Source organism: Taeniopygia guttata, chromosome 2 (genome assembly GCF_048771995.1).
Source record: "Taeniopygia guttata chromosome 2, bTaeGut7.mat, whole genome shotgun sequence".
NCBI lineage: Eukaryota > Metazoa > Chordata > Aves > Passeriformes > Estrildidae > Taeniopygia > Taeniopygia guttata.
Genome location: NC_133026.1, coordinates 102791886 through 102816158, shown reverse-complemented (window position 1 = coordinate 102816158; position 24273 = coordinate 102791886). Strand labels below are relative to the sequence as shown.

Genomic DNA, 24273 nt, shown 5'->3' with positions numbered 1-24273 from the left:
AAGAAAATCATTTGATTTCCATTCACCATAAATGATCACAGTAAAATGACTGTGCTTAAAAATGTTCAAAACTCATACTCCAAAGTAAGGCTTAAAGAAGTCTCTAATTCTGTGGTGCAAAGCTGCACTGAAAATATTAGAGAACTACATTATGGAAAATTCCAATATTTGCCAAACCAAAATAGGCTTGATTGATGCAGTAAATATAATGTGCAACATAAAGAATTAGAAAATTTCTGATATTAGATTTTGATGAAAAAATTACTTCAATATGCCATTAAACCTAGACAAGGGTACAAAGTATCATTTTGTAGCTTGCCAGATATAAAAGTATTTTCAGTTATGCTCATGGTTTTTTTGAGACAGCAATTATTTTAGAAAAAGTTATTACAAACATCTTATTTCTGTACATGAAAAAATGATACTCAACAGAGAGTTACCATTCACCTGATTTGGCCAAACATTATAATTTGCTTTTTGCCTGTGCTTGTCTTTTAAATTGGTTTTGTTTCAGCATTCTTGCCATCTTATTGAGGTTAGAAATTCTGCAGAGCAACCTCGCTGCTATCATAATTTGTTTCTGAATAAGAGTGATTTAATTTTACTTCCAGGTGTCTTTAATAATCCTCTTGTGTGTTTGTATGTGGTTACTTTAGTCTTAGACAGTGAAATAATGTATTTGATCTTTTGAAGAAGTCAGCCCTGTGACATATCTTACCTCTCTGTGTTGCATGACCCAAATCCTTCATAATACTCTATTTTCATGAGATTGTTAAACTTTCTATTAAAAGAATCTCAGCTCTTCAACACACTTGATCATGTTAACGTGAGAAACTGAAACAGATGGAAAATGAGTTTAATGCACATGGAAATACTGTTCAATCATCCTTGTTAGTAATTATGAATTAAATGTGGCAAATTTATTCAACACATAGATAAGAAAAACAATTCTTTGTTGGCTTCTGTGTCTTGAGAGGTTCTTTTACTAAAGGCTACATATATTTGTGTGAGTTATTAAATTGCAGAGAAACAGTTCATATTCAGCTACGCTTTTTCTAGAGACAGCAGCTTTGTGATGCCGCCCAATAAATTTCACACTTCGCTGTTCCCTGTTTCTACTCTCTAACAGTAATCCTAAAGATGAATGCAAAATGAGTTTAAAGTGAATTGGAGTATGCTAACAGCTCATAACTATTTTCCACTGAAGAGAAGCTTTCTTCCAGAAATCCTTATGAGTAAAATAGATCCCTAAAAGAATCATTGTTAGAAAAGGCTCTCCTTGCTGCTTTGCTCAGCAGGAATGATGTATGGAAATGGGATATTGAATACTAAGTATTTTCAGAAGTCTGTTAAAGCCACCAAAGTTGGTTGAAGCTTTACCTTCAGAACAATCTTTGCCTTCTGTGCTTCAGAAGCGTAATTTGTTGTTTTAAAAATTTAATAAAAATAAATCAGTGACTGGGTAATGGGGTAGGTTTATTACATATAAATGACAGTGCAAGTGGTAGCTCTTCCCTTGCAAACAAGAGGTGACAGCCATTAAAAACAAACTTTGGTGCTATTCATCATGGGGAAACTTTTCCTGTGTTTAAAACTTTGCAAACAAATCCCAGAAAGGTATAAGAGAAGGTTGCATTACCTAAAGTGTGAGCTTGACTCATCATGGATAGCAGATATAAGTGTAATGAAAGTAATTTAGGTGTCTGCTAAGGTGTTAGACTATAAATTTAATTATGATAGGTGCTAATCCACAGAGATTACAAAGGCATCTATTTTATTGAATTTCTTTCAAGTAGCAGGTTGTCAGCTGGTGATCACTGTGGAAACTTTGCAGAGTATTAATCACAAGTAAGCTGCTAGTTCAGCTCTTGGACTGCAGCAAGTCCTCTGTGCTATCTCTCCTTAGATGTATGGGTGGACAGACCCACAATCTGTTCTGACCTCAAAGTAGTCATAGACCCAGAAGAGTGGAGAAAGACCGGAGAGATCTCTTTGCACAGGTAGGAAAAGCTCAAACATGGCAGGCAGTTGTGAGCTACTTAATGTGGTCTGGAGCTGCAGTCTGAAGTAGGAATACAGCTTTGCTTCACTCCACAGCTCCTAAGTACCCAGGGAAACACAGAAACAAATTTGGGTCCATAATTACTTGTGTTGTTTTCAGTAAATGATATTTGTGTGACCTTGAAAACTCACTTTGAAGCAAATCATTAAAACCACCATTTCAAGTTTCATATTTGGGAGCTTAAATTTGCATTTTTGAATACCTGAATCAGGCCAGCACACATTACAGAACAGGGCTTCTGGAGAGGCACAGTGCAAGCACTTTTGTTTGACTGGGTTTCTTGGCATAGAAATACTAATGGATTTACTCTGATTCAGAGAAAGCCCAGAAAAGAAGGCTCCAGTCAACCTTGCTTGGAAAGACATTCTGTTTTGTCCTGGTGGATGATATTTCAGCCTTAATTATGTTTGCCACTGCTGGGGGAGGGGAAAAAGGTCATCAACCTTTAGGAAACTATCCACACCAATTCATCAGTGTACGTGACAGTTTCTGCTTTCACCTCAAATGAAAAATCTTTCTGCCAAGATTTTTCAAACATTATAGTATACATAGCAAAAGGAAAAGAAGAATTAATATCCTACTAAAACATCCTGTTGTCCACACAGGTTCTTTTTTCCTCTGGACAGCAGATGAAAGAGACCAGGAGACACGTGTGACATCTTACTGCGTAACTTAATGCGCTACTGGCAGCCACTTGGATGCTGTGGTGATAAGGGTGGCAAAAGAGCCTACATAGAAGAGATTAGCCAAGGATTTGGGAGAAAGGAAGCCAAGTGGCAATCAAACTGGATGAAGAAAATAAAGGGAGCACAGAGAGGATTGTACAAGAAACACCTGCCTGCTCTGAGCATATATTTATCCCCCTTTAACTATTTCCCATGAGTCAGACAGCTCTGGTAGCTGCAAATTCAAACACCATCAGAAGCCTTGGATATCAGCTTGGCTTGGTGATCCAATAACAGTAGTTATCTGTCATTGTTCAAGAGCACCTGGAAGCTGCTTTGTATTGTTGAAACACTTTATGCTGTAATAGAAAAGCAAAATTTTATCCACTATTTGAAATTGCTGGGTGAGATTTTTTATGACTACATTTGAGGTATAATAGTTCTTTCCCCCTCTCCCACCACCTCCTTACTTCCTTTTCTATTTTATTTTTTCTTTTTCTATTTTTTGACCCAAAAAAGGTCAGGATTCTTGATTGAACTCTGTCTGCAATGATACTAAGACACTGAATGATAGTAAAATGCTGAAAAAGAGATTTCTTGCCAGCTGACTGTGCAGAACTTTATTTTAATAAAATAAAGTCAAGTAATTGCCCTTTGGCTTCTATTTCATTACATGAAAAATTTAGTACTAAATGCTGCACCTTAAGAACACTGAATTAGGATTTTCCTCTTTATAGCCTGCATATTTTCTCTGGGTATTTTCTGTTAGATAAAAATAAAAAATAACGAAAAAGATAGATGAAAAGCAAGATATTTTTATTAAAAAGAAAGAGTAATTTGTAGTTCAACAATATATTGACAGTTGAACCTTGGTCTAAAATCTGATTAATTTTACATCAGCTTGTAAGCAATGGTTTGTTCATATTTTTCTACAGATTTTCATCCAGTGATCTTTATGTAATTTATAGAAGACTAATTTTATTCCAGCTGCAACTGCACCCCATTGTCTCTGTTGACACTGAGCATACCTGAAAAACAAATGTATCTTTTACTGTCTTATGTTTCAGGCTGCAACATGGGACTGCTTTTGCCAAAAGCAGTCAGAGAACCAAGATATTCTTTGTCTACTGTACCTTTAATTTCAAATAAATATCTAGAAACACATAAAACTTTATGCAAGACAAGCATTTTTGATTAATAATTTAGCACAGAAGTCTATTCAATCAAAAGCTTTAAAAAAAAAAGTAATTTAAATATTCCATGGAGCCTATACTGTTCATAGATACCTCCTAAAATTTAGGAATCTAAGCCAGCAGACAATTCCAACCTCTCATTTGTCACTGAATGTGCTGTAACGAAAACTGCAACATCTCTACCTTCTGCAATTGACATGTAAAGAGAAGATATCATAATGAATATGTCATAAAGCATAATGAACTTCTACAACTACAGATATGAGGCTGTCAGAACCTCATCTAACAACTCCCTCCCTAAAAAATCCCAGAAACTTTTCATCATGTGGAGACACCATCCCTGGCAGTGTTCAAGGCCAGGCTGGATGGCACTCTGTACGAACTGCTTTAATGGAAGGTGTCCCTGTACATGGCAGGAGGGGTTGGATCTAGATGGATCTTTATGGTCACTTACTACACAATCCATTTTATGTTTCTATAAAATGTTGACTTAGATAATGAATTTTCTCCTCACCTCACAAAAACAAAAAGAAGAATACTAAAACTTTTATTTTAAAGCAAAAAAAGCCCGTAAATATAAGGCATTCATAAAGACAGGAGGGCCTTTGAGATGTTATTTAGTTAATCCTCAGTGTTTACTGAGAAAGTATTAACTACCTTCAATTCCTTCATTACCTTCTCTCACAAACCTGCTGTGATGGGACTCTGCAGCCTTACTGCACAATCTCTTTTACTGCTTCACTTAGAAAGTGAAAAGTTTTTCTCACATTTAACATGGATCTTTCTTACTGCAGCTTGAAACTATTACTTCTGTTCTCTACCCATTTTGGACATGAATAATAGATTATTCCCTTTTCTTTGCAACAGCTTTTTCATGTTGAAAGCCTGTTGTTATATTCCCATCAGATTTTTCTTCTGTTTACTAAAACAGCTTAAAAACCCAAATAAAACTTTCTGTATTTCTAGTCAAGGGATTTTAGTTTTTCTTAGTGCATTTTAATTGTTCTACGTCTTCCTGAGATGATTCTTGAAACAGCAAATGGGGTTAGATGCTACCAGTGGGAAACATTACTAAAGAATTTTTCCACCATTCTGCCTAACATATTTGAGTACAATAATCTTCTCTGTACCTGCATGGCATTAAAGGGTTCATTTGACTTGTGATCCACAGCAATTCCCAGAGACCTTTCTCAGAGCAGCTACCTACTCCGTTGTTCCAACTTTCTCCTTGTGAATCTGAATACTTCTACCTGTTTCACTGAGCTTTTATTTTAATGTCAAAGTTTTATCATTATATGTATGATATATATATATATATATATATATATATATGTATACACACCTATAATGTTTATATCTATCTATATATATATACACATAATAAAATATCATTGCAAATTATAAAAATTTCCAAATTTAATTGTTGGTAAATGTAATGCTTTTAATTTCTTTGCCTACATCAGTAATAAAGCTACGGAACATAAAAGACACCATCTGTGAAATGTATCTGCTGAATTTGACTAGATGCTTCCTTCCAGTTTGACAGGGAACCTTCTGGTATTTATTTTTCAGTTATGTTATCCAATCAATCTTTCACTGTAAATCAAATTTCTGCACCTTCACAGAATCCTAGAATGGTTTTGTTGGGTCTTAAAGACCATCCAGTTCCATGCCCCGTGCCATGGGTATGGACAACTTCCACTAAACCAGGTTGCTTGATGCCCCATCCATCCTGGCCTTGAAAACTTCCAGGCATGGGGACATCCCCAAGATTCTCTGGGCAATGTGTTCTAGTGTGTCACCACCCTCACAGAAAAAGATCTAATATCTAATCTAATCCTATCCTCTTTCAGCTTGAAGCCATTTTCCTTTGTCCTATCACTATCCCTGGTAAGAAGTCCCTCTTCAGCTCCCTTTTAGACCCCTTTTAGGTACCAGAAGGCTGCTCTAAGGTCTCCTTGAAGTCTTCTCTCCTGGCTGAACAACCCCAGCTCTCTCAGCCTGTCTTGATAGGGCTCCAGCCCTCTGATCATCTTTGTGGCCTCCTCTGGACTTACTCCAGCAGGGCCACATCCTTTTCATGTTTGGGGCCAGAACTCTGATGCAGCACTCCAGGTGAGGTCTCACAAGAGTGAAGTTGAGGGGTAGAGCCCCCTCCCTTGACCTGCTGGTCATGCTGCTTTTGAGACTATTATAGGAGGACTATTGTTAAGAGCCTTACTAGAGCTAAGATACAGAACAGAACACATGGTTAGAAAGAAAGAATTCAGATTGGTTTGATCTGACTTGCTAATATGAATCCAGTTGACTGCTTTTAATCTTTTTCTTATCTTGTGAATGCTTACAAATATTTGATACCATTATTCGTTTGAGTTGTTTTTTCATGGGTTTAAATTTTAGATGTCTGCCCTACAATTTAATAGATTCTCTACTTAAAATAAAATAAATCAAAATTAAATAATAACAAAGTTTCTTCAGTATATGTGTATGTAGCTAATAATCTATATCATGCCTACTTTACACCTTAGTAGTTCTGAACGTGGTCTGGGGTCTTCTAGGATAAAATTCATCAGGCCAAACTCACGTGACATTGGCTGTCATTAGCTACATTAACCTATAAACCATATTTTTTCTGTGTTCTAGGCTGAGCTCTTCCCACCATTTTTTTGTGATAGTCATAGCCTGGAAGTGGTTCTTGTCGACAGAAAACAGTTTTAAAATCTGGCATAGCACCGTTATGGAACACATTTGTAGGATAAAATCTAATTTTAAGTGGGTTTGTAGTTGTTGCAAGATTTACCTTCCAAATTATCCTCTCTGGCTATGCAGTATAGGCACAGCATAGGCACAGAGACCCTCACACCTATTTTGTTCCTGATGTAGCTACTGAGTGAACACAGGTCATTCAGGCTGAAGTGCAAGGAAATCAAGCCTGCCAGAAAACCCTAGGTACCTGCTCTGACTACTAATTCAGTTAAAGGTTCTGTGGCTACATTTTCTCTGCTAATTATTATGCTTGTTAGTAAAATTAAACTAGAAATTAAAGTAAAATTAAAGTAGAATTATAGTAGGTATGTATGCAAATGATACAGTAACTCAGCTGATTTTAGATGTACCTATATCTATATCACCTGTTCTGAACCTCAGTCATGTGTCCCTTAATAAAATACCAGCAGCAATGTGGGAAGAATCAATAGAGTTAAGGTGCTTTCAGTTTATGGTATTTTGTTGGCAACAGATAGTCATTTCCTGTAATTCCTTGTTTATGCATTACTATATGACAAATTACTTTGTGGCAGTGTTTTATTCTTTAATCAAAAAGATTGAATTCAAGTTGTCCCTTGCATTAATTATCTAACAGAATTCTTGCGTAGTTTAGTTTACTTATTTAGTCACTATATTTTAATTTAGTGGTTTCATAAAAATGTAAATTCTTAGGATTAAATAAATTCAATCCACTTTAGTAGATATGTAGACCAGCAGGATCTACCAGCAGGATGTATAATCATATATGTACTGCCAGTGTACATATTATAATTTTAAAATATAACTCAAATGCATAAAAGCAAGATACATGAAAACAAGCAAAATAAATATGGTATAATATGTAAACAACTATAATCCCTCACTAAAAATTAATTAAGTAAAAAATTAAGTATACAAGATATTAGTCCCCTTTATTATTTTCCTTTACTATTCTCTAAAAGTGCACTTTATGAAGAAAATTTTATTTAGTAAAACTATTAAAAAAATTGTTTGGAAGCCAGTGATAAAGTTTTCAGCACTGACAGATTTTGGAAGACCTTTGTAGTCTACAGGCTGTCTCAGGCACAACCCAACATACAGAGGAAGCATAAAATGCAGTGAAATGCTGAAGCCAAGGAAATGGTGGGTGGAACAGGGATGTCAGAATTGGAAACATATTACAGGTTCAATTTAATATAATTCTAAATTAGTGCTGGAGCATTCAACTAGAATAACGTTTTCAGAAGCCATTAGTGTACCCCAGCAACAGACAGCAGTCACCCTGAAAAACCACAGGAAACAAAACCTTCCCAATTTTTCTTCAGTGTTTGGAGTGACCAGGACTTCCATAGTCAGATGGAAAGGGAAAGGGAAAGGGAAAGGGAAAGGGAAAGGGAAAGGGAAAGGGAAAGGGAAAGGGAAAGGGAAAGGGAAAGGGAAAGGGAAAGGGAAAAGGAAAGGGAAAGGGAAAGAGAAAGGGAAAGGGAAAGGGAGAGGAGTTATTTCAAGAAGAGTTAGCATTGTATGAATGCTAAAGGTAGTAAAGCTCTACAATGGTAGTTCAAAGCTGGGGAAAAAAATCTCTCTTTCTCCAGTCCTACACCCTCCAAATCATTCATTTCCCCCCTGAAGACAATTCAGAATTGAGTGAACTTGGAAAATGCTCATGGAGTTATTTATCTGATTTCTTTATTTTGTATCCATGGCAAGGCAGCTGCCTGATTGCCAAAAAACTTTTTTTGTATTGAATTGGGAGAGGGGTCAGAGAAGAGGAGAACAAAAGGAAAAACAAAAGGTTTCAGGAAAATGAAAACCATGCAAGGAAGAAATAATAATGCAGATCAAATTAAGGTTTAGAGTTTGTTGGAAGATGAGCACTGGGTTTTGTCTCAAGGTTACTTAACCTTTTTTCTTAACTCCCACTCTTTATCACTTAGTTACTTCAAAAAGTAAAGGCCATTTCAGCATGAGAAGATGAACTATTTCTTTTTAAAAATGTCAAAAGTATTTTGAGTGTTCAGCTACTAGAACATTTTAACATTTTTCAATAGTCTTTCACCTTTTCTTGGCAGAAAGTATTTGCCCACACAATATCTTTAGAACTACATGTAATTGTGAATTTACTATTTCCTAAGGAAAAAAAGCAATAAGCCAAAGCTATCTGTTATTGAAAAGCACAAGATTGCCTGGGTAATAATTATTTGTTGCATTTGTGTGGCTTTAGGCTTTACATCTAGAGATTACTGGGGAACTATTCTTAAACCAAATTCTTTGACATACATAGAAATCTCTGTAGATCCTGAATATTTAATCAGTTGACATAATTCTCTCATTAGGAAAAAATCCCCAACAAACTACCAAGGTATTTTCCTGTTAAGCAATGTGAAAGAAAATACAGTTTATTACAGTTAGAGAAGTCTTCCCAAGATGCTAAAAGATTAATCTTTCCTTTTTTAAATCCCTTTCTTACTGGGACACTATCAAAACCCTTCAGGGGTCTTTTTTTGTTTGTTTGTTTTAACTACAAAAATAGACTCCAGCAGCACTTAATTCAGAGGGCAGGTTACACATATGAGAGACAGTCTTTTGTCAGTATCCTCTGTTGGACCTGTTAAAACCCTAACAAAAAAGCCATCAACAGTCATGTCTGACCCTGGATTCTCACACATCCCAAAGTGAACACTCACATTAGTAGACTAAAGTGAATAATTTTGGCTGGTGCACAGGATGAGCACCTCATTCATAGATTATATTACAGAATCATAGAATCATATAATTTTTTGGGTTGGAAGGCATGTTAAAGATCATCTAGATTCAACTTCCCCTCCATGGATAGGGATGCCATCCACTAGATCAGGTTGCTAGGGGCTCTATCCAGCCTGGCCTTGAATATCTATTGTACTTAGGTGAAGGAATGTGAAGGTTTAGGATGTGAAGTAACCCAGTCTACTTAAACATGATTTCACTACAAGCCCAGGGGGAAGACTCCCACCTGCTTCAATCTGAAACCTCTTTGTCTCAAGTGAGTGTGTGATTTAGCTATGCCAAAATTAAGCTAAGTCACAGTTTGCAGTAATTTTCTCAGTAGGTCTTAAAGCAGGTTAATTTTTAATTAAGCCTTAAAGTAATTACTTCTCTTTTAAAATTAATTAGCTCTTGCTCCATGTTCTTTTTTCCTTACATGAAAAAACTCTACTTGCATACACTATTTGCTGTAGTGTCAGGCTGTTTGGAGCCTGAACATGAAATTCCACATCTCATTGTAGCACAATCTGTAAACTCTGTCAAATGGAGCAGTATTAGCTTATTCATGTAAAGAAAAGTTTGTCTGCCAGCTTTCTAGTGAGATGGGAAATATATGAGAGAAGAAAAACTGTTCCTCTAGAAAGAGGTTTTTCCACAAACAAGTCCAGTTTGGCTCTTTGCTTACTGCATCCTTTAGAGTTTTTACTGCTCTTCTAATAAGGATATCAGCTTCTTCACCTGTCCTGTCTGGAGACACCCTCTGAAAAGGCTTGGTTTACTTCTCAATGCTCTTTGTCAATGCTTGTGCTGAGATCAAATGATTGCACAAACAACTGTTCATTGTGCTAATGAGGGACAGGATTTTGTTGGAGCTGTTTTTTCCTTTGAACTCTTAGAAAGTTGTACAAAGGCTTTTGTTACAAATGAAATCCTCAAGAACGAAAGCCTGTAACTGCTGTAGTCCTGGGGAATGTAACATTTCTGTAAAGTGTTCCCTCTCCGTCCTAAGGGTGCATTGCTGATGACCTGACATGGGTGAAAAGAATGACCTCAGTGAGAACCAAAACCCTAGGTTAGAGTGTACCACAGCTCCCACTTTTACCAGGACAGTCAGCAGCAAAACACAGTGAATACAGTTAAGATATGCTCACCTCACCTCCCTCAAATGCATCCATTCCTGTCAGAGGCAAAGTAATGATAATCAGTGCTCAAAGCATTGAAGAATAATGATTAGGAATAGGACAGGCCACAGCAGGGGAAATTTTTTTTTATTTCAGTGCATTCCTATCACAACTTTTTAAAGGCATCCAAACAATAATGCATCAGCTTTTTCAGTCAGGTTTAATTTTCTCCTCTAGCTTTTCCAGCTAGCAGAGGGGAAAAGCTGTTGCTGTGGATAGTTCAGTTAAAATACATACACATACAGGATAAAACTACTCTGAAGAATAGATAACTCAGGACACTAATGAACTAACTACAAGTTCAAATACAAGCATGAACTTTATGACAAGCACCAAAGATGTTATTTAGGAAAAATTTTAATTAAAACTCTGCTATATGTGCATTGAAAAGATTGATTGAAATACCAAACCGCCATGTGTTGTTCATAGATGCTAATTGAGAGAAAGGAAGAAAATGGTCTGGTAATGCACTGACTAGTTCCAAGGATACTGCTTTCAGTGCTAGTATTCCCCATTCCTGAAGGATGTGAAGCAGCAGAAAATGGTCTAGCAGCTGGGAGCACACAAAATGAGTCATCCATAGGCTGGAAATAGACCTTGATATACAAGGCTTAAAGGGATCTTAAGACACTTAGGCATGTTCATCTCATTCAGCACATTCCCCTGAAATACCTTTTCTTTTGAAACTTTCAGATACACAAAGGGGTGAACTGAGTCAGTCTTTGTTTTGATTCACTACTGTAATTCCAGCATTCAGGTTGCATCCCTACAGGAGGCACAAAGACCTGCAAGGAAGATAAGATCACAGCATCCTGGGTTCATAAAATTTCTGAAATACAACCAACCCCTTAACCACTGAAGCAATAACTATTTATCTCAGTTCCTAATTAGTCTGATTACACCTGCATAAACCCTTCTTCGGTTCTGGGATCAAAATTTTGTTCACCTACCTAGGCTGCCAGTCTGCAGTCACTATCACAGTGTCACCAACAGAGTACAATACCCAGGCATGGGCAGACAAGCAGATGATGAGCACAAGATTTTATTAGGTTAAACACTTACTGTGGGATTCTACATAAGGAATTATCTGCAATCAAGACGTGAGCCCTCAGTTCAGGTATATATGCAGATTAGGAACCCTGTTCTGAGGTCAGACTACCAAGGAAAAAATGTGAGAGTCTGCTGGACACTGTACAAAATCAGAGGTAAGTAGATGGCAAAACACGAAGTGGTCTAAAATTATTAAGACAAGGGTGAATACTGGGATAAAATGCCTAAGTTAAAGTAAGTATGAGAAATTCCCTTTGAGTGAATAACATGGAAGCACAGTAATGGGAGTCCTGGCTTGGCAGGGGTTCACACCAGACCAGAATTAACAAATAGGGCATAAAATCAGTAAATCCAGAGCTAGTGGGGAAAATAATAAAGTCAGCAGGGGCTGATTATGTGTGAGAAGGAAAAAAGGGAATATTGGGCAAAGCATGCAATCAGGGCTGTTCTGGGTCCCTCAGAGCAGTTCTGCAGGTGATCAGCTCAGCTCAGGAAGGTGTGGGTCAGGAACCTCCCATTCTGGCTGCATCCCGTGTCAGACTGCCTTCTGTAGCCCAGGGAACAATGGTGCTGTCCTTCCTGTTAAAGCAGGGACGCTGGAAAAGGGGGAGTGGAGTGATTAGACCTGCCCTAGCCTAGACATGACTTAATGCTGGTGCCCCAGGCTTGGCTTCCTCTCCTGCTTCTGCTAAGGAAAATCAGCAGATTAGCTGCAGTTCAGTTGAGAGCACTTACCCATCAATATGATTTGCTTCTCTATCAACTCTCCCCACAGACTCCTAACAGTACTCAGAGGGCAGCAATTTAACCCTTCCTCATTAGAACGGGGAAATGAAGGGATCACATAGATGGAAAATATTTGGAACAACAGGAGCAGAACCAGAGTTACAGGGTCAAGCAGAATACGGCACCTCTGCAGTTAGGACATTGCATTCTCACTTCACTGCTGCTCTATTTTATGACTAGGCATCCTAGACTTTTGTGAGGTTTTCCAGAAATTTGAACAGAAATTTAGTGATGTTATCTTGGCAGAGCAGACCTTTATGCAGTGTATGGTGATTCTAGTGGTAAATTATTCTTTATAGTAAGAGCAGTATAATTTTCCTGAGTTTAACACAGAGAGTCATTCTGTTTATTACAGAAAACTCCCCCAAACATTCTCATTGATAATGATTATTATATACTGAACAATATTCAACCTCAAAAAAAAATAGACCTGTGAAAAACACCAGAAGTGTTTTAATGATCAAACCTGATTTACATTTTTACCCAGTATTTCTCTGCATCAAAACATACTTTATACTGGATTTTTCCAAAAGTTGGTATAGTATATATCTGATTTAATAATTCACAGCTGCTTAAGTTGTAACATCTTTTAAGCTGCAACATGCTTTTAAGTTGTAACATTGAATTATTTCACTTGAAATTAAATGGTTGTTGACAAAGTTCAAACTTTTAAATTGAATCACTCAAAATTAAAAAAAAAATCTGTATACATTTTTGTAGGCAAAATCTACCACTTTCTGACAGAGTCAGTTCAAATTAAGATGGAGCACAATATAATTAATCTACAAGCAATCTTTTTGGAACAACTACACAGGGACTACAAAATCCTTTTTATGAGAAACATCAAGACCTAGTATGTTCTAAGACTATGCTCCAAGACTATTACAGCAGCTCTATCAAATCAATGCAGAAAAGTTAAAAAATTAAAAAAAAAAAAAAAGGATAAACAAGAGAGAAAATCACACTACCTTCCAAAGCATGAGATGGTATGGATAGTAAACAACGACACAAATGAGAAAAAATTAGATTTAAAGGTTGGCTTTTAAGGGTTAGTTCTTGTATCAGAATGTTTTTTTCCAAAAGCAACAGTTGTATTGCTTGTACAGAGGAAAAGTTCTGACTCCAACCCAGTATATGATTTTTTTTGGCTAATAATCTTGTCTATCCATGGTTCCTTTCACTCTATAATGAAGTACAGCAAATGAACAAAAACATTCTTTCAGCATTTATATAGGTAGATATGATTAGCCACATTGGGGAGGAGGAGGAAAAAAAAATCCTGAAAGATATTACTGGAGACAAGGATGTAACACCTGTAACATAAATTTTAATCTGATTCCTGGATGTTTACGGCTAGATGCAAAATCTTCATCATGATCTGGAAGGATCATTGTCCTCATTTGTGTGATGAGCACAACTTGATTTAGTTTACATTTTTATTTTGACATAATTTGGGGGTTTTATCACCACTTCAGATGCAAATGTTCAAGAATAAATTCTTGAAGTTATAAATCTACAAATTTAATATGCATCATTTGAAGCTTTGCACTAATTTATCTGCTCTGGAGCATAACCCAAACTGATGAACATAGATGGTGTTTCCCATATATAAAAGGTGATTTGGACACAATTATATACCCCCTGGGGTTCTTTAGCGTGGGGAAAAATGAGAGAAAGAAAATGCCGGAGAGGAGAGGGAGAGGAGAGGGAGAGGAGAGGGAGAGGAGAGGGAGAGGAGAGGAGAGGAGAGGAGAGGAGAGAAGAGGAGAGGAGAGGAGAGGAGAGGAGAGGAGAGGAGAGGAGAGGAGAGGAGAGGAGAGGAGAGGAGAGGAGAGGAGAGGGAGAGGAGAGGAGAGGAGAGGAGAGGAGAGGAGAGGAGAGGAGAGGAGAGGAGAGGAGAGGAGAGGAGAGGAGAGGAGAGGAGAGGAGAGGAGAGGAGAGGAGAGGAGAGGAGAGGAGAGGAGAGGAGAGGAGAGGAGAGGAGAGGAGAGGAGAGGAGAGGAGAGGAGAGGAGAGGAGAGGAGAGGAGAGGAGAGGAGAGGAGAGGAGAGGAGAGGAGAGGAGAGGAGAGGAGAGGAGAGGAGAGGAGAGGAGAGGAGAGGAGAGGAGAGGAGAGGAGAGGAGAGGAGAGGAGAGGAGAGGAGAGGAGAGGAGAGGAGAGGAGAGGAGAGGAGAGGAGAGGAGAGGAGAGGAGAGGAGAGGAGAGGAGAGGAGAGGAGAGGAGAGGAGAGGAGAGGAGAGGAGAGGAGAGGAGAGGAGAGGAGAGGAGAGGAGAGGAGAGGAGAGGAGAGGAGAGGAGAGGAGAGGAGAGGAGAGGAGAGGAGAGGAGAGGAGAGGAGAGGAGAGGAGAGGAGAGGAGAGGAGAGGAGAGGAGAGGAGAGGAGAGGAGAGGAGAGGAGAGGAGAGGAGAGGAGAGGAGAGGAGAGGAGAGGAGAGGAGAGGAGAGGAGAGGAGAGGAGAGGAGAGGAGAGGAGAGGAGAGGAGAGGAGAGGAGAGGAGAGGAGAGGAGAGGAGAGGAGAGGAGAGGAGAGGAGAGGAGAGGAGAGGAGAGGAGAGGAGAGGAGAGGAGAGGAGAGGAGAGGAGAGGAGAAACTTAAATTATCTGGAAGGATATTGTTGCACTGAAAATCTCACCAAACACTTAGAACAATAGGAAGATAGTCCTCTCTGCTCACCATGTTCCTTAATTAGTAGTGAAATATGTCTCCCTTTCTTCTTTACTTTAGGAAACACAAAACATCCCAGTAACAGCAATGAGTAAATTAAATACTATACCCAGATGTAATTCCTTTAAAATCATACTGGTCTGATGCAATGTTAAAATCAAGGTACAAGAATATAATTGCAGTCTCAGAAATAACCTCAAAGTAATGGCACATGTTACCAGTAGCACAGGAGTAAGAGGGAAGACTGTAGATCCATGAATTTTTTTTTCTTTATTGGGGAACTGCAATTCCACTCTGATATTTCACTCTGCTTGAAAATTACTGCAATGTGAGTCAATGAGTAATGTGCAAGGAGTTTAGCTGAAGTCTTTAACTCATTATTGGAAAATAAGTGAAAACTGCTTTTCTACTTTAGCAGCAGGCTAGCACATACATCTTGGAGACATGTACATGTCTCTTGTAGGCACAAGGCAGAAGGTAAAGAGACCTGTGATATCTATAGCTCAAACTACTGGCACACAGTATTCCACAAAACTGAACTGAAAGACATTTTTCTAAATTTGCAGAGATTCATTTCCATCTTTGATTTTTTTTTCTAGCCAATCAGCATACTAACTGATTTCACTCATTTTTATAAATAGCATTTATCTTCTTATTGCCATTCAAATATAATTTACTCCAGGCAGAGAGATTACAGACCTTGATTTTATCTGAAATGTCTTTGAGTCATAGTGAGTAAAATGACTCACTTCCATCATCAGTGTTCAGTAAAATGATTCTGGGATATCAAAATTATCTGTTCTGTCTAGTCCACCCTGTTCTATTTATTTTTCTTAAGCTCGACTTCTGATGAGGAATGATTTAGGGCAATTTCCAGTTTTCCCTAATTTTTTTTTCAGACCAGTCTTTCACTATATTACCTCCCAGCTTCTAGACCAAAAGACCTGCAATTTTTGCAGCCACTGTAAAAGGCACATTTTGCTTTACATATCCTTTGCATTCTGATTCAGACTCCAGTCAGCAATATCAATATGAGATCCCACTGGGAAAGAAAGAGCTGATTGGTCTTCAGGAAATCTCACTCTGATGGACAAGGAAAAAGCTTTTCTGGTTAACTGAAAAGAATGCAAAGTCTAGGAAGTTATCTATGTAGTGCACTTGACACAATCAATTTTAGGCTTAGTTCTGGACACAAACTGAAATACAGGAAGTTTTGTTTAAAGATAAGAAATAAAATCATCACTTTTTTTATTGTAAGGATGATTGGACATAAGAACAAATTGTCTGGGCAGGCTGTGAAAAAGTAGACATGGTCCTGAGCAATCTGCTCTAGATAACCTTACTTTGAGCAGGGGGATTGGTCTACATGGCCTTTCGAGGTACCTGTTAGGCTCAAGTATTGTGTGATTCTGGCGGGAGCTAACATTCTTTGCATCTGATGAACTGTCCCTTGGATGTATCCTGTACAGCATGCTAGGGGAATACTAAATAGACCTCTTCTCCCTGAGTCAACATTGCTTTGTTTTAATAACAAAATGGAGTTATATCTGACCTGCTTCCTGTCTCTTTTTTTTTTTTTTTTTTTTGGCAACTGTGTTTAAGCCAAATTATCTTCATGTCTAAATAGCCAAAGTAATGGTCTTTACTCCTCCTCCTGCAAAAGGAGGAAATATTTGCTTCTTTATGTACCTGGAAGCAAATAAAGCAAAGAAAATATAAGAGTTCAGGCAATGCATGCAAGAGTGCATTCTTGAGTGTGCAACCTTCAAGTTTGAGGTGTGCAACCTTCAACTTTGAGGTAAATAAAGCCTATTAGCACTAAAACACGTGATGGAATTTTGTATGAAGCAGATCAGTTTAGTGCAATTTTTACCAGTTTCAACAAAAGCACTATTTAATCTTCCAAATGGAAGAAAAAGAGATTGTGCTGATTTCTCTCACAACAAGGTACAAATAATGTTTTCTCTTCTTGGAAGAAGAATAGTCAAAAGGGTATCACATGTATAGGAAGAATAAAAGACACTTCACATGAAAGCATGGAGATGTTATACTGAAAAATGACTAACCTCTATAATTTTATTATTTTTTCCTCATCCCACTCCAAAAATATCACTGACTCCAAGTCTTGTATTTTAGTAACAATGGTAGAAGGAAAAATAAAGGTGCAGCTCACTAAAATTGTCTTCCCTGTAAGGAGGGTGACATTACCATTGAAACTCTGACCAGCAGAACAGTGTTCAGCTGAGCAGAAACTGGGGCAACGGCAGATATTTGCACAGCTAAAAAATTGTACCACTGGGCCAGATCTTGGACAGCAGTTCCATTTTCTGTCATGATATTTTAGACCTACAATTGATAGAGTAGAACAACATCCTTCCCCGTTCTTCACCCAAAGTAGAAATCTCAGAGACACATTCTCCAAACTAGGTAATGGTGCTGACAAGGCAAAGGAACCCTGGAGGAGTAGAAGCAGTTCGTTTTCATCTCCACAAAGTACTTTGACTGTAATTTAGATAAAGCCACCCTCTTCCCCTTTTCCTAGAGATGAAGAAAGAAAAAGCTGACCATTCAGGGGCAAAATATAATACAGAAACATTGTGCAAGGGATCTGAGTTTCAAAGTTAACATCCTCTCTAATCCCAAAGACACTATGATCTCTTGCATCTTCAGACTGTTCCTTGTGTTTCTGTACCTAGTATCTTCAAAGTGGCTGTTCTCCTTCCAAAGAGGAAGCTGTTAATCATTTAATAGTATTTCTTTTGCTTTCATAAAATCGATCCTGAAATTATTTCCAATATCAATGCTATTACACTATGATAAATAAAAATTTATGTGTCAGTCCTCCCTTCATAATGCATAAGTTGCATTACATATAGGAGGCAGAACATGACTTAATAGTAATCCTAGAACATCTGATTTATTACAAATTCATACCCTTCATTAACATAGAATATTTTTTTACACAGTCTTCTCCTAGGCAACCTACCTGTTTTTTGATGCAGAAGGTGGGAGAATGGTGTCCCTGTTTTGTGTTACAATGTATATTTTATCATTCTGCTGTAGCATGGATGTGGCACATGAAGAATGATCCATTTTGTCAAAGTGCAGCTCGGTCAGAATATATTTATTCTTGCATTTTGCCACAAAATATCCAAAGAAGTCGTAATGATGATGCAGAGAATGTGGAGTTTGGTTTACATCAAAGGAATTCATGAAAGTTAATGCATATCAAAAATAAAAAGGCATCTGAGTCATTGCACAAAAGCTATTTTTGAACTTATATAATCAAATATACTTACGTATGATATGGAGAGACTGTGCCAGCTATGGCATGCATATCCCTCTACTGTAATTAATCTTTGCAAGCACTTTCAGTCATTTTAGATCTACATTTACTTCTGCCTCACACAGTTGTGGTGTTATCTCAGTTTTTTGCCATCTGTCACAGACATCAGAAAAAAAATTACTGAAACCAAAGATCATAAAAATGATTTTTAAAGCATTTTGGTTTTCATACTTTATCATTTCTGTGGGCCTGCACACATAATTTAGACAAAAAGCACCATGTTACTGAATGAGAATGGAAAAGTATCAGCAAAGAAGCTCTGGCTTTCACAAGGCCTTTGCTTAATATACTTAGGTCTTGCATCTTTCATATTGCGGTTGATATCTTACATTTCAAGTTCTTCTCTGTTTTTAAAGAAAAGATCCGATGGAAATAGCAGGGGAGGAAGAAATCTTTTGGCAGATCAGCAGTTGCCAGGGTGTCTTTTCATGCTCCGGCAGTTGTTAGGAGCCTTACCCAAGAGCTAGGCCATTAATGAGACATCTAATGACTTCCATTCCTTCTCTTAAAGCATTCAGTGTGTCACCAGTATTTATGAGGAAGCCTGCTGTAGCTACAGGGACATTATGTGCTTCACTGTATTTCAAGCTGAGAAATTTTGAAAACGGAGCATGAGTTTATCTATTTTGGGAGGTTTTATTAGTTGTTTTTTTGGGTTTTTTTAAAGTCTCTCTTTCCTTCTGTCCTTTGCAAATAAGCGTGCCACATTCTTCACAGCCTGAAGCTAAAGAAATATCTTCAGGCTTGTTGCCAGATCTATTTTCCTCCAAATATCTACCAAATCACCAGAAGCTCTTATTAACTGAGTGAACTGAACCTTCAGACAACAACTGTTCCAGTCCCTCCTGGGGATTTTCTATCTGCATATAGTAAATAATTCAAAGTTTGAAGTTTTGTACACTTATTCATTTAGTTTGCTTTATTTTTTTCAAAGTTATCAATGGCTTAGCAAATAAAATGGTGGGTTTTATTACTGAACAATTCTACCAAATAAAAAAAAAAACATTCATCTAGGTAGATCTGTTTTCAGTTGTCTTCTTATAACATAACTTTTCAAATTTCCCAGAGGGAAATTTGTTTTCCTTACTTTCCTGAGACCATGGAAACTTGTTGAAACCCCATTTTTGCAAACACATGCTGCATTGTAGGCAATTTCAGAATCAGAGAATGGGTCAGGTTGGAAGGTACCACAGTGGGTCATCCAGTCCAACCTCCCTGCTCAAGCAGGGCCATCCCAGAGCACATGGCACAGGGTTGTGTCCAGACAGTTCTTGAATATCTCCAGTGCAGGAGACTCCCTGTCTCTGCACAATCTGTTCCAGTGCTCAGTCACAAGTGCACAGTATAGAAGTTCTTCCTCATATCCAGGTGGAACTTCTTGTGCATCAGTTTCTTCCCTCTGTCTCTTGCCCTGTTGCTTGGCACCACCAAGAAGAGCTTGGTTCCATGCATGCAAGCGTGACTTTACATATTTGCAAGACTTATACCTTGATTCTTTAGTATCTGTTCATCCTCTGGAATCTATGTTATCTAACAAGTATTTTATTTAATACAAGTGAACCTTTCAAGATATTAATTTAAACCCTTTCTTGTTAATTGTCAAATTAGTAATCTACCTAAAGGATTAAATATATGAAAAAGAGAATCCTAGAAGTGAAGTGACAGCCAATAAGACCAAAATGTTTTGAAGTGTAGAAATACCATTGGAATGGTAATTCAGATCTTAAAAATCTCAAAAATTCCCCTGAATCATTTATTTTGCTAACATTTCTCATGGATGCAGAAAGAAGATTCCCTCTTTTTCAACCTTCCAAACATCTTTGAGTGCACTATTGAGTGCACCCTTGTTGTCCAATCAATCACCAGTTGCCTTAAAGATTAAATAGATTGTTTCTCAACAAGTTCCATGACCTCCTCTTGTAGTGGTTGTGCAGGCATGATAAATACACAAATTCTCTTCCCATTTTTGAAATTGGAGAAACTCTTTGCCTTGTGTGCAGAGAAAGCTGTTATCAGATCCGATTTTTTTTCCTCCAAGGGATGGAAAAAGTGTTCTTCTCCCCTGTCATGCCATCTCCGTTTCATTGGTGTTTTCTTCTTTTGCTCTCTTTTGGCCTCACAGTCTAAGGGAATTCCACATCAGTGTTCAGAGATAGGTGTCTGACTTTATAAACAATTTTGGTTATGCAATAAATGATGATTACAGGGAGACTAAACATAACATTCAAATTACTTATTTTCACCCTTTTGCTGCTGTAGACCCCCATTCAGATGATCTAGTGTGAGCACAGAGCGACATTTTGAGAAGGAATCAAGAAAAAATGGCAGAATTTTTATTGGACACTGTAGAATTTTATCGGCTGTATGAAAGCATTTCAGAGCAGAAGTTTTGCTTCTAGTAAAAGCTACTTGAAAACTACTGAGAGCCAGTTATAATCTCACTTTTTTCAGTGTGTCTTTATGGCATTTCATCGTGATTAAGTATCATGGGGTGGTAAATGAGCCACAGAACAGCACAGAATGAGGTGTTAATATCCTCAGTTCTGTTTTTTTTCCTCTTGTTATAGCTGGAATTGTCCTGCTATTCTGTATCCACTGGTACATTTGTAACATATAACTTCAGCTATAATGCAGCTATATATTCTTTGGATGAATATAAAAAATGGATTTGGTTTTTATATCTTTATTACGTCAATGATCTCCAATATTTTCAAGCTGTTTTAAAACTATCTTTTCTTAAATGACTCATAAAATTCCCCATGTATTTTGTACCCCACTCTAATCATGCTAGCAAGACTTAGCTACTGCTCAGGAGTCTTTTAGAGCCTTATTTGTCATAGCTCCTGCTTGGTGTGCTCAGGTACTAACAGCAAAGAAAAGCAGATTGTATCATTAATCTCAGATTTGATAGAAATAACACAAGGACAGAAGAACCGATTAAAATAAAAAGAAATATTATTGGAGCCAAAGATAAGTGTTGACCTAAACTCTGACAAATAATGTGCTAGCAGAAATAATTCAACCCACTAATGTCCACTGCCTGAACATGCTATCATCAATCAGGAAATTCTTCCAGGACTTCAAGATAAAACCAAATGGAAGGAGCATTTGTGCAGAGCTGTTGTGCTAAGTGAGGAACAATCTCAAATGCCTGTGAGGCGAGGAGTGATACATAACAAATAGAGGCAGATTTATAAAGGATTTAGGGCTAATCTCTGTTGGACTCGCGCCCCCTGAGACTTTACATCTTGGGGAAATAATGGATGCCATTAAAGATGGCTATTTATTGCACTGTGCTATTTTTGACTTACAGGATTTGCAGTATTCCTTTGAGAAATCTCCTAAATACCATGGAAAATACATCAGCAGTCAATGGGAATTATAATGCCTAATGTGGGAGGTGTATTGTAAAGTTCAATTTAAAGCACAGGTCAGAGAAATCAGACAAGGGAAAACCATAATTGCATACCATCAATGAATCTAAATGACTCTCTAATTATGATGCAGACTGTTCCAAGTGTTATTGCATGGAAGAGACTTATTACTCACAAAATGCTTTTTAATCTCCTATGTCCCAAGGAAGGGACATTGCAATGCACAAGGCTATTTTTCTAGTCAAAAGTGATGTGAATCTGTGCATTATAGCTAGAAGCTGTGAAAAATTACAGTAATCAGGAAAAAAACCAACAACTTTCATTACAGCTAATATTTCACTTTATGTCACATGGACCATAAAGTTGAATTTTTCTCTGGTGTGATTTTTGTCAAAGGAGCCCCTTTTGTTTTGTATTATTATTTTTAATGTTCAACCTTAAAGAATGTCTGGTTGTTATCAATATAGATGTGTATATATTTACACAACTCTAACCAGTATGTCGGAAGGTGGTTTTCCCAAACCAGCAAAATGAAGCTCATAAGGAAAGGCCAAGGCAGTGAGTACTGGGCAAGTGAGGGGAGCAGGCTGCCTTGTCATATCTGACCTCCAGAGCTTTCTAAAATAAGACTTTGATCTTCTGTTATTGGCGTAAGCAAGCACACACATTTTAGCAAGTACATATGCTCATTAAATAGTACAAATACAAGTACTTGAATGGAGGAATGCATGTAAATAAACAACAGTCATACCTATTGCCCGAAGGTGAGTCCTCATAAATCAAACTCACTAGGAAAAAACAGTCAGCATCTCCACTAAGTTTTCTATTAACAGACACTCAGTTCCCTTATGAGGATTTATTTCTTAACTTGTAGAAAGGCAGCAAGTGAAGATAAATGTCCTGCCTCAGAGCTAGTTCATCAGTAAGCAGCAAATGTGTTGGAAAGCCATTCCAGTCTATCAGTAAGTAGCAAATGTTTTTAAAATCCACTGCTACCCAAAATTATCTTTTAGCAAATAAAGCCATCAAGAACCCCATTGTATTAGAAAGAAGCAGTGGAAAGGCATTAGAGATGAGATTACATTTCTGCTGGAGCTGAGAAGTAAGCAAGTGAGCAAAGTAGTCCAGGTGACAGTTCACAACCTTTTCATAATACCTGTGCTTCTCATATCTGAGACCATCACAGCATGAGACCGAGGCACATTTCTGATTTCCCAGTGGCCAGCCTTAGCATTTTCCACATTCACCTGTCTTACCTGCAAGCTTCACGGTGAAATGCTGCAGATATTCTGATATGTGAATCCTCGCAGGTGGATAAGACCCTTACAGCCACTGAGTAATCTCCTTGTAACATACAAACATTGATCCCAATTGGCTACTTTCTCCCATGATTTTGCCAACAGACAGAGAGCCTTTGTGTACACCCTTTGTATTAGGCAGAGCATTTCTGGGGTACAGCTGTCCAGTTGTTGTACAAGAGCTGTTCTTGATACTGTGATAGTCATAAAATGGTATCCTCTGTTTAGAAATTTATATTACTTTTTACATCAAATAGAACAGAGATCCAGGGGAGAAGTATCTGCATCTTAGAATGTGAGGAGTACCTTCATGTAATTTACTGAAACAATAATTTTCCAAAAAAAGAAAAAAAGTATTCCACTGAATAATAGATTTCTAATCTAAACTCATAGAAAGGGTTTAGAAATAACTTGTTATAACATGCTTAGTCCATTTTCTGTAATCTGACAGTATGATCATTACAGTGACTTTGAGAAATGAAGCAAAGACTAATGTTTGCATAATTAAATTAATCAGGGCAAGTTTCACTGTGAGAGAAGATTGTTGATGAAGCATTTTACCAGGTTTGTGAGAAAAGGAAATTCTTTATATTCCCTTACCCCCACTTTTTCAATTTTCTTTCCTCTAATTTGATTTCACAGTATTTACATAACAGTTGTAATGGGATTTTTCCCTAACTACTCTATAAAAGGGCTCTCCAGCCTTCCCCACCATAAAAAATACTTTTCAACCATTTAAAGTGATTTAAACAGTTATCAAGTGATGTGAAAATCTGTCTAATGAACATTCTTGAAGTTAGTAGAAGAACTGCATATACAGCTGTGGCTACTGTGCTTTTAACTCCTCAATTGTCCCAGTGCACCTTGAATAGAAGTTCATCACTTACAAAAAAGAAAAAACATTCTTACTGGTCACAAACCCCAACATATTACACATGTTTTGAGGTGTATGTGGAATCTCATATCACCTTCTGCTTCCTTTGATATTGAAGCTGAAGTTACCTGATTGTTCTCTCATTTTCTGTGCTGAAGGGCAACTACATTAAAGTCTCTCAAAGGAAATAACATGAGGGTAATAAACTTCACTTCTGTTACAAGTTAAGCCTTGGCTTGTATTGAGGATGACTGGCAGGTTCAGGGCTCTGCAGCCCTGGGCAGCGCT

General features: G+C 37.6%; 1 long non-coding RNA gene across 1 annotated transcript in view; it reads right to left on the bottom strand.

The window, feature by feature from the left end:
* Positions 1 to 21494, bottom strand: part of LOC140682403 (uncharacterized) — a 30841-nt gene extending 9347 nt beyond the window's left edge. Inside the window, exons 1-2 of the long non-coding RNA XR_012054098.1 lie at positions 18080 to 21494; positions 719 to 834 (exon numbers count right to left, since the gene is read on the bottom strand). This is a non-coding gene — a long non-coding RNA (uncharacterized lncRNA). The remainder of the gene's footprint in view (positions 1 to 718; positions 835 to 18079) is intronic.
* Between the last annotated feature and the right edge of the window lie 2779 nt (positions 21495 to 24273).